Raw genomic sequence first — 15,430 nt, forward strand, 5'->3', positions numbered from 1 at the left:
CTTTATTTACACAATCCCTTCAACAACAAGTTTCATAAACAAGGCATAAAGTAATATGTACCCAACCATTTTCTCTTTTCTAGTTATAAAGTTCTTCACTAGTCGTATTTCTTGCTGACTCACTGCTGCACTTAGTTCCTTATTCAATCAGTCTCCTGATTTTCAATAAACTCCCTTGGAACACCAAAATTTACAGGCTGTAATAATTTTTTCCTGATTTTCCATCATACATGCTATGCTCTAAATAAACTTTCATTAATCTTTGTCTGATCTCTGCATATGGGGAAGCATTTAAATGGTGTTCCATTTTTATCTTATGGGACCAAATTGCTTAGGTCGTCGGTCCCTATGATGTTCCATAATTCTACATAATTTGATCAGCAATATATATCCACAATTTGGTATGCCTGTCTAACAATCATCCTGAAACATTAAGCAAGAAGAGTTGAAAGAATTACCATGCTTTCTCATAATTGATCTTCGGACAGCTGGGTAATGGACTCTGAAGTGACTGTGGGACAATGAATGAGACAACACTTTTAGCCATGCTTTGATTATGTCAATCTTTCAATCTTATTCAAACAGAATACTTTCCATCATATATATCACACGAAAACATCTTCACAGATTTTTTGCTATCTGTTGGGCACACTGTGAGAAAAATGAGAAATGTTTTGTCATACCAATATGCAAAAATACTAAGACAATGAAGAGTCAAGGTAAAACCACATCCTTAGGTAACAAACAAAATATCTAGAGCTACAGGTCCAATTGCAGTCTGAACACTTGTTAAATATCTTAAAAGAACACTTGCTGAGTAGTTTGTAACTCGAGTCATATGACTGAAAGGTGGAAAGATTTTCTAGAAATATTCATTTTCCTATAGCTGGCCTTACAATATTCATGGACTTAAAAATATTTATAAGTAAAATCATAGTATTAACAGACAACCTGTTTTATTAATATAAATATATATATTTATATAATATTAATATAATATAATATAAAAGGAAATGTGAGTTGTAACACAGTTTTATACAAAGAACAGTCAAGGGCAAGATGCAGAATTTCACTCAATCAACCAATTGTTTAATGTTCAATTAACAAGGGTATTTGAGATACAGGATTGGGGGTAAACCAGATAATCTCCAAAAAACAAAGAACAGAAAAATCTGGGTGGCTGGATGGTGATTTGCACCACTCATTCACCAATTCCAGTGCACAAAATACTGTGAAATGGTGAATAATGCTCTCAAACAAGCTAAAACCATGCATCACATGAGAGAACAGCAAACTCACTGAATAAAATTACAACTTTAACGTATGTCAAGAAATGACTATTACAACAGAAATAGGGCATTCAGGGTATTACTATAGGGAAAGTGAAAATTTACGCAATCCAGAAAACATTTCATAACCACTATTTTTCATTACTTTGCAAGTAAAATCAAGCTTTTACTGACAAACATGTAGAACTTTTGAAATATTGTTATCTGAGTCAGTTGCATCACATGCAGCAACAACAACCATAGAAACAAACAGAGGAAACTGAATCAATTATTGAAACAAGTAAAGACCCATACATACAACAAAATATCATGTACAACTATGTTGTTGTTGTAGTCTTCAGTCCTGAGACTGGTTTGATGCAGCTCTCCAAGCTACCCTATCCTGTGCAAGTTTCTTCATCTCCCAGTACCTACTGCAACATACATCCTTCTGAATCTGCTTAGTGTATTCATCTCTTGGTCTCCCTCTACGATTTTTACCCTCCACGCTACCCTCCAATTCTAAATTTGTGATCCCTTGGTGCCTCAGAACATGTCCTACCAATCGGTCCCTTCTTCTCGTCAAGTTGTGCCACAAACTCCTCTTCTCCCCAATTCTATTCAATACCTCCTTATTAGTTATGTGATCTAACCATCTAATCTTCAGCATTCTTCTGTAGCACCACATTTAGAAAGCTTCTATTCTCTTCCTGTCCAAACTATTTAGCATCCATGTTTCACTACCATACATGGCTACACTCCAAACGAATACTTTCAGAAACGACTTCCTGACACTTAAATCTCGATGTTAACAAATTTCTCTTCTTCAGAAACGCTTTCCTTGCCATTGCCAGTCTACATTTCATATTTTCTCAACTTCAACCATCATCAGTTATTTTGCTCCCCAAATAGCAAAACTCCTTTACTACTTTAAGTGTCTCATTTCCTAATCTAATTCCCTCAGCATCACCCGACTTAATTCGACTACATTCCATTATCCTCGTTTTGCTTTTGTTGATATTCATCTTGTATCCTCCTTTCAAGACACTGTCCATTACGTTCTACTGCTCTTCCAAGTCCTTTGCTGTCTCTGATAGAATTACAATGTCATCGGCGAACCTCAAAGTTTTTATTTCTTCTCCATGGATTTTAATACCTACTCCAGATTTTTTTTTTTTGTTTTCTTTACTGCTTGCTCAATATACAGAATGAATAACATTGGGGAGAAACTACAACCCTGTCTCACTCCCTTCCCAACCACTGCTTCCCTTTCATGCCCCTCGACTATTATAACTGCCATCTGGTTTCTGTACAAATTGTAAATAGGCTTTCGCTTCCTGTATTTTACCCCTGCCACCTTTACAATTTGAAAGAGAGTATTCCAGTCAACATTGTCAAAAGTTTTCTCTAAGTCTAAAAATGCTAGAAACGTAGGTTTTCCTTTCCTTAATCTTTCTTCTAAGATACATCGTAAGGTCAGTATTGCCTCACATGTTCCAATACTTCTATGGAATCCATACTGATCTTCCCCGATGTTGGCTTCTACCAGTTTTTCCATTCGTCTGTAAAGAATTCATGTTAGTATTTTGAAGCTGTGACTTATTAAACTGATAGTTTGGTAATTTTCATATCTGTCAACGCCTGCTTTCTTTGGGATTGGAATTATTATATTCTTCTTGAAGTCTGAGGGTACTTCACTTGTCTCATACATCTTCCTCACCAGATGGTAGAGTTTTGTCAGGACTGGCTCTCCCAAGGCCGTCAGTAGTTCTAATGGAAAGTTGTCTACTCCCGGGGCCTTGTTTCGGCTCAGGTCTTTCAGTGCTCTGTCAAACTCTTCACGCAGTATCTTATCTCCCATTTCATCTTCATCTACATTCTCTTCCATTTCTATAATATTGTCCTCAAGTACATCGCCCTTGTATAGACCCTCTATATACTCCTTCCATCTTGCTGCTTCCCCTTCTTTGGTTAGAACTGGGTTTCCATCTGAGATCTTGATATTCATGCAAGTGGCTCTCTTTTCTCCAATGGTCTCTTTAATTTTCCTGAAGGCAGTATCTATCTTACCCCTAGTGAGATAAGCCTCTACATCCTTACATTTATCCTCTGGCCATCCCAGCTTTGCTGTTTTGCACTTCCTGTCGATCTCATTTTTGAGACGTTTGTATTCCTTTTTGCCTGCTTCATTTACTGCATTTTTGTTTTCTCTGTCCATCAATTAAATTCAATATTTCTTTTGTTACCCAAGGGTTTCAACTAGCCCTCGTCTTTTTACCTATTTGATCCTCTGCTGCCTTCACTATTTCATCCCTCAGAGCTACCCATTCTACTTCTACTGTATTTCTTCCCCCTATTCCTGTCAATTGTTCTCTTATGCTCTCCCTGAAACTCTGTACACCCTCTGGTTCTTTCAGTTTATCCAGGTCCCATCTCCTTAAATTCCCACATTTTTGCAGTTTCTTCAGTTTTAATCTACAGTTCATAACCAATAGATTGTGGTCAGAGTCCACATCTGCCCCTGGAAACGTCTTACAATTTAAAACCTGGTTCCTAAATCTCTGTCTTATCATTATATAATCTATCTGATACCTTTTAGTATCTCCAGGGTTCTTCCATGTATACAACCTTCTTTCATGATTCTTAAACCAAGTGTTAGCTATGATTAAGTTATGCTCTGTGCAAAATTCTACCAGATGGCTTCCTCTTTCATTTCTTCCCCCCAATCCATATTCACCTACTATGTTTCCTTCTCTCCCTTTTCCTACTCTCGAATTCCAGTCACCCATGACTATTAAATTTTCGTCTCCCTTCACTACCTGTATAATTTCTTTTATCTCATCATACATTTCATCAATATCTTCATCATCTGCAGAGCTATTTGGCATATAAACTTGTACTACTGTAGTAGGCGTGGGCTTTGGCCACAATAATGCGTTCACTGTGCTGTTTGTAGTAGCTTACCCGCACGCCTATTTTTTTATTCATTATTAAACCTACTCCTGCATTACCTCTATTCGATTTTGTATTTATAACCCTGTATTCACCTGACCAAAAGTCTTGTTCTTCCTGCCACCGAACTTCACTAATTCCTACTATATCTAACCTTAACCTATCCATTTCCCTTTTTAAAATTTATAACCTACCTGCTCGATTAAGGGATCTGACATTCCACGCTCCGATCCGTAGAACACCAGTTTTCTTTCTCCTGATAACAACATCCTCTTGAGTAGTCCCCACCCGGTGATCTGAATGGGGGACTATTTTACCTCCAGAATATTTTACCCAAGAGGACGCCATCATCATTTAATCATACAGTAAAGCTGCATGCCCTCGCGAAAAATTATGGCTGTAGTTTCCCCTTGCTTTCAGCCGTTCACAGTACCAGCACAGCAAGGCCGTTTTGGTTATTGTTACAAGGCTAGATCAGTCAATCATCCAGACTGTTGCCCCTGCAACTACTGAAAAGGCTGCTGCCCCTCTTCAGGAACCACACGTTTGTCTGGCCTCTCAACAGATACCCCTCCGTTGTGGTTGCACCTACGGTACGGCCATCTTTACCACTGAGGCACGCAAGCCTCCCCACCAACGGCAAGGTCCATGGTTCATGGGGGGTGGGGGGATGTAAAACTATAACAATGAAAATAATCATTTTTTGAAAATATATTGTAGTCTTTCCTTCTCATCCTGGCCAGTAAGTCTTCCCTGACCTGGGCTTCTGGCTGATTTTTCTGAACTCTATCTCTTTTCCTAAACCTCACCAGGTCTTTTTCCTTCAGCCCTCTGCCTGAAGCTTGCCTACATAATACCTTTCTTACATGTGTTCCCCTGCTGCCATCAGTAACAAGATTTTTTATCTATCCATTTATATTATGTATAATTATAAGTATCAGTACATAACACAACAATACTGTATGCCTTCAGTAAATTTTGTGCATCATTGAATTAAAAGCAGCTACACTATAGCCGTATGCAAGGCAAGCAGTCAAGCACAGAGGGGGTGACATGTAATTTCACAAGTGAGCCTGTCCACTGTGGTGAAAGGCCACACAACAACAAACCAGCCTGCATAGTATTTCCACAGCACTGAGACACTGAGATGTCGATATGTATGTGCCTGGGAAGAAGGCAACGGCACAATGAGAGTGTTATTAATTGCCATAAATACTCTCTCTTTCTAACACAATTATGCACAATCTGGCAGCACCTTCCATGACATCAGTTCGTTGCAATTCTCCATCATATTACAGGCCAGCCAGCAGCCGATACCAATCTGCGCAGCCACCTCCACCTGACCAACTCACAGTTTTATGTCTGCACCTGTAGACTCGGAATGACACAACAGATGAGCCACCCCTAGGCTCTGAGCTCCAATGCAACACCAGACTTCTGCCTTGGAGGGCAGCAGTTCACAACCACGGAGGTATAACAGCGATCATTACACATTAGGGTGAGTTTCTAAACGAGTAGCAGCGGCTGCCTATGAGAATTCAGTGGCTTATGCAACACTGGCACTGCTCACTAAGGGTCACATAATGCTAACTCAGCCATGCACTGCCAAGTGAGGTAAACAGTGTCAGCAACATGAGACAAGGATATCAAACAGCCATCTTGCCCCCGCAACCCTCTGACATCAATGGCAATGCCAGTAGACCACACACCTGAAGAGGGTAAATCTGGGAGCATCACAGCACTTTGACATTGCAGCTCATGGTTAAATAAAATACACTCCTGGAAATTGAAATAAGAACACCGTGAATTCATTGTCCCAGGAAGGGGAAAATTTATTGACACATTCCTTGGGTCAGATACATCACATGATCACACTGACAGAACCACAGGCACACAGACACAGGCAACAGAGCATGCACAATGTCGGCACTAGTACAGTGTATATCCACCTTTCGCAGCAATGCAGGCTGCTATTCTCCCATGGAGACGATCGTAGAGATGCTGGATGTAGTCCTGTGGAACAGCTTACCATGCCATTTCCACCTGGCGCCTCAGTTGGACCAGCGTTTGTGCTGGACGTGCAGACCGCGTGAGACGACGCTTCATCCAGTCCCGAACATGCTCAATGGGGGACAGATCCGGAGATCTTGCTGGCCAGGGTAGTTGACTTACACCTTCTAGAGCACGTTGGGTGGCACGGGATACATGCGGACGTGCATTGTCCTGTTGGAACAGCAAGTTCCCTTGCCAGTCTAGGAATGGTAGAACGATGGGTTCGATGACGGTTTGGATGTACCGTGCACTATTCAGTGTCCCCTCGACGATCACCAGTGGTGTACGGCCAGTGTAGGAGATTGCTCCCCACACCATGATGCCGGGTGTTGGCCCTGTGTGCCTTGGTTGTATGCAGTCCTGATTGTGGCGCTCACCTGCACGACGCCAAACACGCATACGACCATCATTGGCACCAAGGCAGAAGCGACTCTCATCGCTGAAGACGACACGTCTCCATTCGTCCCTCCATTCAAGCCTGTCGCGACACCACTGGAGGCGGGCTACACGATGTTGGGGCGTGAGCGGAAGACGGCCTAACGGTGTGCGGGACCGTAGCCCAGCTTCATGGAGACGGTTGCGAATGGTCCTCGCCGATACCCCAGGAGCAACAGTGTCCCTAATTTGCTGGGAAGTGGCGGTGCGGTCCCCTACGGCACTGTGTAGGATCCTACGGTCTTGGCGTGCATCCGTGCGTCGCTGCGGTCCGGTCCCAGGTCGACGGGCACGTGCACCTTCCGCCGACCACTGGCGACAACATCGATGTACTGTGGAGACCTCACGCCCCACGTGTTGAGCAATTCGGCGTACGTCCACCCGGCCTCCCGCATGCCCACTATATGCCCTCACTCAAAGTCCGTCAACTGCACATACGGTTCACGTCCACGCTGTCGCGGCATGCTACCAGTGTTAAAGAATGCGATGGAGCTCCGTATGCCACGGCAAACTGGCTGACACTGACGGCGGCGGTGCACAAATGCTGCGCAGCTAGCGTCATTCGACGGCCAACACCGTGGTTCCTGGTGTGTCCGCTGTGCCGTGCATGTGATCATTGCTTGTACAGCCCTTTCGCAGTGTCCGGAGCAAGTATGGTGGGTCTGACACACCGGTGTCAATGTGTTCTGTTTTCCATTTCCAGGAGTGTATGTCGTATCTTGCAGCAGAGTTTTCCTAGTCGATCCTGGCCAGCACTATCATCTCCAGGTCCTATGTGCAATACGATTCAGGTGTTATCATTTACTGGACATTAGAATGTTTGTTGGGGGGGGGGGAGGGAAGAGTGATTTCATTAATGTTTGAAGGGATAATGCAATATCATTAAAAAAGGAGTAACACATCTCAGTGCACGTAATTGATTACTTGGCTTCAGGAATTGTGTGTGTGTGTGTGTGTGTGTGTGTGTGTGTGTGACTGATTAAGTAGTAAGTTGAGGGCATTAAGTATTTATTTTCTTTCAACAACCATTTGTTCATGTGAACAACACTACATGCTCGCATCACACAGAATATTACAGATTTATGTGGCAAACTGATTAGTTGTTTCTTTTCTATCTAACACAAACATAATAAAACCAATTCCAGCAAAGAGGTACAAGAAAATGTGGGACACTATGCGATTATTATCTGTATGGTCATCATAAATAGTTCTGGGGCTAACGCTTGGATAAAATTCAATAAGTTAAAATACAGCCATCATCCCAGTTCCTCAAACTCATGAACATTGATGTTGACTGTTGATATCGTAGCACAGACACAGTCCCTTTGACTGTTCAGAGATGTCACTAAACCCACCCAAAGATGTACACAACCATGCATGAGCAGTGCCTATTAGATGGAGGAGGCCCGACAGCCGATCAGTTCCAGACATTCCACCAGGAAGGAGGTACATGGCTTGTGCTGTCTGTAGTTCAACCATGCCTAGACAGTCTGTGGTGTCACCGCCAGACACCACACTTGCTAGGTGGTAGCCTTTAAATCGGCCGCGGTCCGTTAGTATATGTCGGACCCACATGTCGTCACTGTCAGTGATTGCAGGCCGAGCGCCGCCACACGGCAGGTCAAGAGAGACTTCCTAGCACTCGCCCCAGTTGTACAGCAGACTTTACCAGAGATGGATCACTGACAAATACGCTCTCATTTGCCGAGACGATAGCTAGCATAGCCTTCAGCTACGTCATTTGCTACGACCTAGCAAGGCGCCATTACCAGTTTATATTGAGATTGTAATTAATGTATCAACAAGAGTGATGTTCTCCAATTATGGATTAAAGTTAAGTATTCCAGCAACTACGTTCTTTTCTTACTAGACTCAACTACTTTACATTGTTCCAGACCTCACGCCAGTCTGCGTGAGCTTAAATGCATGCCTTTCAGCTTCCTCCAAACTCCGTGAATTGGCTCCTGCCAATTCACAACACAGTCAATACCATAGTTTGATCATGTCTGCATTGTTACTTTGTGCCAGGAAGGGCTTTCAACAAGGTAAGTGTCCAGGGGTCTTGGAGTGAACCAAAGTGATGTTGTTCGGACATGGAGGAGATACAGAGAGACAGGAACTGTGGATGACATTCCTCGCTCAGGCTGCCCAAGGGCTATTACTGCAGTGGATGACTGCTACCAAATGATTATGGCTCTGAGGAACCCTTACAGCAATGCCACCATGTTGAATAACGCTTTTCAGGCAGCCACAGGACGTCATGTACGACTCAAATACTGTGCAATAGGCTGCATGATGTGCAGCATTCACTCCCAACATCTATGGCGAAGTCCATCATTGCAACCATGACACCATGCAGAACAGTACAGATGGGCCCAACAACATGCTGAATGGACCGCTCAGGATTGGCATCACCTTCTCTTCACCGACGAGAGTGGCATATGCCTTTAATCAATCACCGGAGACGTGTTTGGAGGCAGCCCAGTCAGTCTGAACATCTTAGACACACTGTCCAACAAGTGCAGCAAGGTGGAGGTTCCCTGCTGATTTTGCGTGGCATTATGTGGGGCTGATGAACGCTGATGGTGGTCATGGAAGGTGCTGTAATGACTGTACAATACATGAATGGCATCCTCTGACTGATAGCGCAACCATATTGGCAGCATATTGGTAATGCGTTCATCTTCCAGGACAACAAATTGCTGTATGGTGGTATAACATGCAATGTGTAGCTTTCATAACCAATAAAAAGGGCAGAAATGATGTATACCTTGATCTCTATTCCAATTTTCTGTACAGATTCCAGAACTCTCGGAACCGAAATGATGTAAAACCTTTTTTTCATGTTTGTAATTCCTAAATTAAATTATAAAAAATAAAACTGAACGAATTCCTAAATAAATATATCCAATGTTCTGTTCTCTCTCTCTGTTCATGCTTGTATGACATTGCACTTCATAACATCATTACATCGCAAGTCAAAGCCAACACCTTATACAGTATGTTCAAGCGACCCAAAGCTACACGTATACATGCACAGCTACACTGTCATGGGCAGCTCCATATTCCTACCTCAGCAGTGTAGTTTCTTTATCCTTCCATTATTCCATTATTTTCCAGTATTGGAGAGGGTTAGAAATCATTTTAGTGATTTATGTGCCAAACACTGTGCTGAGAGGTGACAAAGTAGTGAGAAGTGGCACAAACCCAATGTGTTTCACTATTGATGTTTGGTCAATTGTCATGAAATCACTAGATTTAAACAAATACCAAAGCCTTGTTGACAATGAAAGTTGAACACAACCAAAACAAGAGTAAAGAGAGAAAATGAATTCAAAAATAAAATTCCAAATATCAATTTGGTGAAAAATCCTAAGATATTTATGACTTAACACACCACCATTTCAGCCATATGCTTCCATGGTGTTGTTGCAAGTCTTTTAATGTTACCTATCCATTATCTACAAGTTCAAAATCTCTGTTCTTAGTCTAGTGGAGTCCGGCAAGTAGCTTGCTCAGTCCATCTGCAATCAAATTGTGTGGCTACAAGTCCCGTCCAACTCAATTTCATTTTTGTTAGCATTATCAAATTAATCTTCCACTGAAGTCTGTTCCCTGAGCCATTGGTATGTTTCTTCTTACCTTATAGTAATTCCCAATGTGTATCTCCTTATTGCTCGATGGACAACCCTCGAGTGTTTCAAAGGTTTTTTAATTTAATAGCCATGTGCCACTGTTTTATGACATAACTGGTAACAAACACTGATTGTAAACTTTAATTTCAAACATGTCACAATTTTTAATGTATTTAGGAGCAAAACACAAAACAGGGACTCAGTCCTTTCTGTTTGTCTTCAGCTCTCCATCCAGCTGTAGTCAAGAAGTGATCTGAATAGGAAAACTAAACTGTTCTACGGCTCAGCTGTCAACTTGCACCATTTTCTATTACATGTTTTGTAGGTCTGCTTCTAAACTTACTGTATTAAGTTTTTTCATTAGTGATTGAACTCTACCTACACTACACATTAACAGTGATTCTGTACTATCTTGTGTATATTTTTTTAGTTACAAACTAGTCTGCAATGCTTCAATGGATGTGGCACTACAATCCTGCAGCAAAAGAGAACATTGCAGTGGAAAACAGACAACTTGAAAAGCGGAGAGAAGCTGAAGTGAAATTATTATGGTGAAATGTAGACTATAACAAATACTGCATTCCAGGAATGATCACTGGTCTTGAAAAAGTGCTTGTGTTAACTCTGATACAGATCATTTTTAAAAGGTTTGTTCTGTATCTTTGCTAACTTACCCTAACTGCAGTAGACCATTCTCATACATGAAATGTGAATGTTGATTGTGAAAGAACTTTTCAGCAATAATATTTGGCATACAAGGTGAGGAGAAGTGACTGAACAGTTCTTGATCAACAGAGGTAATCTAGTGTCTGTATTCAATCTTGCAAAGGAGAAGGTGCAGGATAAGGTCCACTGATTTGGCTCAAATTTTTTGAGTAGTAGCATGTGGATGTCCCTTACAGGTGCCTAAAATATCAAAGGATATTCCTCTCATACTGTCATGCCCTTGACCAATATGAAGAAAGTCAATGATTTTGCTGATGCTCGTTCAAAATGGAAATTTCTGTTATTAAAAATAAAATAGTTGCATTCAACAGCTATGAAACATACGAAGGGTTTCAGGGTGCAATGGGCTGCTATGAACAGCTGATGAAGAGAACATTACTACAATGGGCAATAGCAATGCAAGGAGAGGGAAAAAATTTAACAGTGGGAATCAAACCAGAGAGAGAGAGAGAGAGAGAGAGAGAGAGAGAGAGAGAGAGAGAGAGACCGACCACATACCTCTTCATAATGATCTTGTTTGTTAGGTTCAGTGTATAATGTCATATCTCCATTATTTACTATGAAATTATCATTCATAATTTCAGTAACCTGCTCTGCAATTGCTTGACCCCTAGCTATTTCTACAGGACTCACATAGGCAGAAAGATTGTTGGTGATCACACCTTTTTCTTCATAAATTGAGAAAGTGTCATGAAAAGTTATAGTTTTGATGTTTCCACCCATAACATCAATGGTAGAAGATTCTTGTTGGGTTTCCATTTTCAATTAAAATAATAACTTTTTATGAAAATCACTGCAAACACAATGCAAGACAGCATTCATAACTGTAGAGACCATTACAAAAATGTCAGGCAACAGATACAGCAATGAAAAACTAGATGGGATTTGAAACAGCTGCCAGAGCCATGTGCTCTGACCCATAGAAGAGAAACAAACAGGAAGGGTAAAGTGAGGATATGACAACAGAATATTGCTACTGAAGGACAGTTGAAATCACAAACCATCAGAAATGTATCATTTAAAATAATTATTCTTTAAATATATTAATTAATTAAAGTAATCATAACTAAATTTAACATATCAAACAAGGAAACTTCAGGTCAGAATATCAACAATGTAGGAAAAGATAGATTGCTACTTATTGTAAAGGTGAAACATTGTGTTGCAGACAGGTACAATTAAAAGACACTTACACATAAGCTTTCAGACACCATCTTCATCAGAAAAAGATGAAGGGTATGGGTGAAAGTATAGTGCAAGTATACTGTTACATTTAAAGCATTTATTTTAAACAATGAAAACTTCAGGCTGGAATATCAACAATATAATGAAAGGACAGAATGCTATTTACTGTAAAGACAACGCGTTAAGTTTCAAACAGGCATAACTACATGACATTTACACATTAGCTTTCAACAACAGTCTTTGTCTGAAAAGTAAAAACACACACACACACACACACACACACACACACACACACACACACAAGTAGGCACACCTGATGCCCACATCTTGTCTGCCATCCGTGGCAGCTCCGGCCAGAATGCAACTGTCACGTAGAAGAGAGAAGCAGCAGTCTGGAAGGGGCAGGGAAATGGAAGTGAAAGAGATAGCAGTGTACATGTGGGAGGAGAGATAAGCCTGTCTGGCAGGCCATGCAGGGGACTAGGCTGGTGACAAGTGTTGCTTTGGGAGGCTGTGAGGCAGGGAGTTGGGTGGAAACATGGAGCAAAAAGGGAGAGAAGCGGGGAATGGGAAAGATGGGTGGGTGTGTTGACAGAGGATGCCAAACAAAGTGGTTGGGAGACAAGAATAGGGATGAGGTGACAGAATAGAGGAGGTGACAACTGTTAGATGGAGGGTGTGGGAACAGTATGTTGCCACAGGGTTAGGTCGGAATAACTTCAGGTGCAGAGAATGTGTTGTAAGGATACTCCCATCTGTGCTCTTCAGAAAAGCTGGTGGTGGAGGGGAGGATCCAGATAGCTTGGGTTGTGAAGCAGCCATGAAACTCAAGCACGTTATGTTCAGCTGCGTGTTGCGCCACAGAGAGCTCTACTTTGCTCTCAGCGACAATTTGGCAGTGGCCATTCATCCTGGTGGACAGCTGGTTGGCAACTACAACAATATAAAAAGCTCGGCAACAATCGCAGCAGAGCTGGTATATGACAGTGGCTGCTCTCACAGCTAGGCAGCCTCTGAAGGGATACGATAAGCCTGTGACAGGACTACAATAGGAAGTGCTGGGTGAGGGACTGGGCAGCACTTGCACCTGAGCCTCCCACAGGGATGTGATTAGGATTGAGAGTGGTACAGGAATGGACTATAATGCTGAGGAGGTTGGGTGCGTGATGGAACACTACCTTCAATGAGGTTTGAAGTATCTTGGGTTGGATGTACGTCATTAATCACTAATTTTATGTATATAAATGAACTGTTTAAACATATTTACATTTTACAATTAATAGATTAACATTGTGAGGTCCTTTGATATAGCTTATGTTGATATCCCCCTCACCCATCCACCCACACTCAAAATACAATATATAGTAATTAATTACTATTAAAAACAGTCTTGATCACGATTTATTTAACAAGGTGACTGGTTTCGACCACTACTGTGGTCATCTTCAGACCATTGAGTAGGAACCTCTTTCTGTTGGAGAATATAGTAGTGATTCTCCAACAGAAAGAGGTTCCTACTCAATGGTCTGAAAATGACCACAGTAGTGGTCGAAACCGGTCACCTTGTTAAATAAATTGTGATCAAGACTGTTTTTAATAGTAATTATTTACAAGACATTGATCACTGCTGTTCCCGTAATGCATTCAAAAGTAATACAATATATAGTAGTCCCCTTAGTGTTATTTGAGAGGAATAGGCTATGTGCCATTACCAGATTTCACCATCTTACTTCATTTTCAGACTCATCCATGATAATGAGAGGAATAGGCAATGTGCCATTACCAGATTTCACCATCTTCCTTCATTTTCAGACTCATCCATGATAACATAAGGAATAAACACAAGTAATACAGCACAACAAAGAAACAAAAAGAATCCTAGACTAATGCAGGATAAAATTTCAGTTTGAATAAGTGACTATATTAGTTACAAGATACAACTAGTTTTCAAAGAAAAAAGAAGATAAAACTACAAAGTCTTCTCCTCCACCCCCCCACCCCCCCCTCCATCCTCCTCCCACTGTCAGAGCCTTTTAACCATACATCGTATTTGTAAAATATGGTAGAAACAGATGAAGCATGTTTCTTTGCTATGATAAGTCTGTACATGTTATCTGTCTTTACTGGAGATAGCACCTCTCTTTTCTTCATCAAATAAGTACTAAAAGAGATCATGTTTCTTTCAAGCACAGGTTAGTACTTGATTCACAAACAGGCTTAACGTACCTGCTTTTAAAACATGATCCACTTTCTTCTTAACAGTTCCCAGTCTTTAGGGAATCCACAAGCAAATCTGTTTTTAATGAAGTGTGGTAAATCTGGAACAGAAGCCAAAATGGAAATGTCAATGAATGTTTTTCAGATATTTTTATATAAAAAAACCTCATTAATGTACTAATGGCAAACATTCTGACAATTTCTTTCACTGAAATGAAACATATCTGATTATTACAAATTAAAAACAGTATAAGTTGTGGCAATACAACACTTCTGCATGAAAAGCTTAAAGCAAACAGAAAAAAGGCAAATAAGAATATCACAAAAAGAGCTTACCTGTTAGACTAGTTTAGTTCAGAGCTAGGTACCATCAGTTTGATTAAAAGTTGCTAACAAGGGGCTCTTGAGGCTTGGGGCATTCAGGGCAGGAATACTCACATTAGTTGGTTGGTTGGATTTCATCACAATTTCAAGGGTTACATGGTGCTTTTGTGCCTGGAGAATTCTCTCATAGATTTTACAGATGTGAGGGAGTGGTGCTGGGGGGGAGGGGGCGGGGGGAGTCAGAAGCTTCCAGTATTAACTGATTAACTGGCTTTCCTTGTCTTAAGATTGCTATTACCCTTGTCTGCTTCCTGATGTTAATGTGTTGGTTGAAGATGAAGCAATTTACAACAAGTTCTAGCACCCATTGTTATATTTTAGCTCCAAAACACTTAATTTGTTGTACTAGAATATCATATAAGTCTTTGAGCCTTCTTCACTTTGCTCCTGTTAAGTGCCCTGTTTGGCTCTTCTGTACTGAAGGAGTTCCAAGTATTAGTATTTCTTCTTCTTCTTCTTCATTATTCCTATATATTTTGAAATATAATTTGGAGGATTTCAGCCTAGGTGTGCTGTTTTCCAGGAGAGCCTGGCTATTTGACTGGCAGTGGTAGGAATATCCTCTTGTAGAGTATG

The 15,430-nt window shown here is 41.1% G+C and overlaps 1 long non-coding RNA gene across 1 annotated transcript in view; it reads right to left on the reverse strand.

Moving 5' to 3' along the window:
- Positions 1–14,573, reverse strand: part of LOC126108572 (uncharacterized) — a 38,036-nt gene extending 23,463 nt beyond the window's left edge. The window contains exon 1 of the long non-coding RNA XR_007523554.1: positions 14,480–14,573. This is a non-coding gene — a long non-coding RNA (uncharacterized LOC126108572). The remainder of the gene's footprint in view (positions 1–14,479) is intronic.
- Positions 14,574–15,430: the final 857 nt, after the last annotated feature.

Source organism: Schistocerca cancellata, chromosome 11, assembly GCF_023864275.1.
Source record: "Schistocerca cancellata isolate TAMUIC-IGC-003103 chromosome 11, iqSchCanc2.1, whole genome shotgun sequence".
NCBI classification, from domain to species: domain Eukaryota; kingdom Metazoa; phylum Arthropoda; class Insecta; order Orthoptera; family Acrididae; genus Schistocerca; species Schistocerca cancellata.